The 3,332-nt window shown below is 42.1% G+C and overlaps 1 pseudogene; it reads right to left on the bottom strand.

Annotated features, from left to right (window-relative positions):
• Nucleotides 1-552: 552 nt before the first annotated feature.
• Nucleotides 553-2,736, bottom strand: LOC119037746 (Y-box-binding protein 1-like; annotated as a pseudogene).
• Nucleotides 2,737-3,332: the final 596 nt, after the last annotated feature.

Genomic DNA, 3,332 nt, shown 5'->3' on the forward strand with positions numbered 1-3,332 from the left:
CGTCAACGGTGAGGTTCAGTTAGACGAGGGTTTTCTCAGCCTGTTTTGGGTCATCTGTTCACAGTCCTGTGTTTCCTCACTTCCATTCCCGGAGTCCAAGTGGTCATTATGTAGTGTGAAGTTTACTTTCGAAGTCTCTTTTCCCCCAATTACCTAAGACCCTCATTAACAGGTGCTTGCAGTTTGTTGATGTTTATTTTTTTTAAATCGAGTTGTAAAGTTTTATTACAAATTAAAAGTAAGTTTCCTAAAAATCTCAACCTGACCAGATATGAAACAATTTAAAAACCTTTAGAGGTGTATTGGGAAAAACCAGGCCTTAAATAAGATGCATTTGTCATCCGAAAAGAGATATCTTCAGGTAAAAATAATAAAAATCCCATGCTGCCTAGATAATGCAGATAGTTCTAATTATCTGGTCGAATGGCAGAAAGCAAGCACTTAAGGTTTTCATTTCCAACCTTTTGTTTGTTTCTTGTTACTGGAATTACATATTCATTTCTTCTTGTTGGATGACTAAACTGGATGATGGGAGAGATGGTGAGCTGGCACTTACTCAGCCTTGTCCTGCCCAGCCTCTGGAGCAGACGAATTTTCAGCTGGTCGGATCAGCTGCTTCTGTCTCTTTCCTATCTTGTGATCTGGGGTTTTCTGGGAGACTATGCTGGTAAGTAAAGTTGTGGGATACCAACGCTGAGGTGGCTGCTGACCTTGGGTCTCATCTCCTTGATTTCCTTATCTTCTTCCTTGCTGTCCTTTCTAGTGGAGAAGGGCCCCTGTGCAATTGTGTTCTATAGCCCCGACACCTATTGCCTCACTGATCTAACTTGTTCTCTGCACCCTCGTTGTCAGCTCCTCATCAATTCTCCCTGCACAGGAGGGTTGGAATATCCTGGTGATGCTCATAGGGTTTTCACATGTAGTAAGGTGGGAACCGTAGCCTGCAGTAGGGCCACACTGTTGGGCCTGGCCTTCAGGAGCCAATCCCACATTCTTTTTCCCCAGCTCTCACTATTCTGGTAATTCTGCTGGTAACTGCTTGGAGGACCCCTGCGAGATGGATTGCACCATAATGGTCACCCTCTGCTGCATATTTACCGCCTTGCACTGGAACCAGGGTCTGCAACAATTGTGGCCTCTGCACCCCTTTCTCCTGCAACAGCATCTAATGCTACAGGCTCTCCATCTCCTACACTTCGAAATCACTTCCTGGGGTTATTCTCCTTTAGGGCAGACTGGTGTACAAATACATCTTAGTGTCATTCTGTCGATGAAACCGTATTTGTTTCTTACATAGAACCTCCTGACTGTTCCCAAAACCTTCGTTGCCTTCACCTTCTTGACCTGTTGGCAGGATATGAGGCCCTCTGTGCTCCTACCGGTGCTGCTGGCCTTTGGGTTCGCAGTGCTAAGGGTGGGGGTGGGGGGCGGCTGCAGCAGCTCCCGGGTGTGATGGTAACTCGGCCTGCGGCAGAGGTGAGGCTTCTCGAGCCTGTCTGGGTCCCGCTCTCCAGCCCCTGCTATGGATACAACTGAAATATGTCTTGAACCTGTCTCCCAACATTTTCAGGGTAACTTTCTTAGCTGAGCTCCTCATCACGCTGGTCTCAGATACCTGGAATACACTTAAGTGATTAGGTTTCCAGAATGAGAACTTAGTAGAGTGTTTTCCAATTTCTTTTCCATTTTAATTCCAGCTCCACGTTGTCACCAGACTTACCCACCCAAATATCCTAAATACCCAAACATATCAGTTCCCTGCTTGAAAACTTTCCAGTTGGATCCCTCCTACCTACAGAGTAATGTCCACACTCCTTATCATGATATTTAAGGCCCTATATGTTCTAACCTCAATTTACTTTTTCAGATTTGTCCTGCCTCCCCCACCACATACTAGACTATACGATACATATCTAAGTATTTAAAATATCACGTGGTCGAAAATCCAATAACATTCTGATTTTTTATTGCTAATAATGAGGAAACTGAGAGGATTTATGTATGGCATGGTAAAATATATATTATATAAAATAAAATATAAATCTATTACTTATGGAAAATATATTCTATGTATTTCCTTTGTCAATGAGATGGGAATTCTTTTAATGGCAAGAGACAGAAATCTAATTTGAATTAACTTTGGCAAAAATTAGAAATTATTGGTTTATGGATTCCAAGGAAGTATTAAATACCAGCCTAAGAGATGGGGACTCACAACGTCCGCAGGAAGTCCACGGCCATCAACATCCTCCCGACAGCTGGAGGGGCTCCTCTCCTCCACATGTCAGCTTCACCTCTCCCACTGCAGACAGGGTTTCCCCACAGAGGAGAAGACAGGCACGCCAACAGTGTTCGGGGGCAGTGTCCTGTAATGATGATGTGGCTGACAGTTTCTTGACTCCAGTTTGAAAGATACAGAGGAAAGCCTCTGGTTGTACTGATTCAGGCCAGGTGACTGTCTCTGGACCCACCAAGTGGGACCAGAGGAGCAGGTTTATGTGAGCACAGAGATGCTCTGCCTGTTGTCGTGTGGATGGTAGGAGGGGAGGGGAATACCAGTTCTTAGGAAAGAGCTTTTAGGGAAGGCAGTATCACTGACGTACACTAAAGTCAAGTAATTCTTAAATAATTTTAATGAAGTTAATTCAAAACAGCTGAACACTATGATTAATTACATTTAGCTTCAATTATAATTACTAATTGATCCAGGCCTTCTAACATGGTAGCTGGCTCCATATTAATAAAGGGTGTGGCAAAAGTAGGTATACAGTTGTGAGTATGTGAAACACAGTTTATCCTTTTATTATTACTTATTAAGTATTGAATTATTTTCCATATGAACAACTGTAAACTTACTTGTGTCCCACCCTGTATTATTGTGGAGCCAGCTACATATAAATTTGTGCTCATAATCCAAGAATTTGCTATTCTATCCAAGAATTTATTGTTTGTTTTCTATTTTGTTTTGGGTATTTAATCCTACTTGGTTCCAAATATTGTAAATTTTATTTTCTAATAGTCATAACTCATATTTTTGTTTTGTTGCTCATTTTATTGGCCAGAAGTTCCAGAATCATGTAAAATAATCATTTGTATTATTATAAAATTTTCAGATACATGTATATAAAAAGCCTAATAGGATAAGGAAGTGGAAAAAGGATATCTCGATTGAGTGACAGTGTGGGTTCTTGTTAGAGCCAGTAGGGAACTCAAAGACTCCAAGGTTTGCAATAAGCCAGCACGCAGAGAATGGCATTCCCAGTCTTTTAAATGTTGGAACAACTCTATGAGGGTTGGTGAACTGCTGCAGCCGCCTGAGATAGTCCCTGCCT

Source organism: Artibeus jamaicensis, unplaced genomic scaffold (assembly GCF_021234435.1).
Source record: "Artibeus jamaicensis isolate MK-2021 breed Jamaican fruit bat unplaced genomic scaffold, CSHL_Jam_final contig_391, whole genome shotgun sequence".
Classification (NCBI taxonomy): domain Eukaryota; kingdom Metazoa; phylum Chordata; class Mammalia; order Chiroptera; family Phyllostomidae; genus Artibeus; species Artibeus jamaicensis.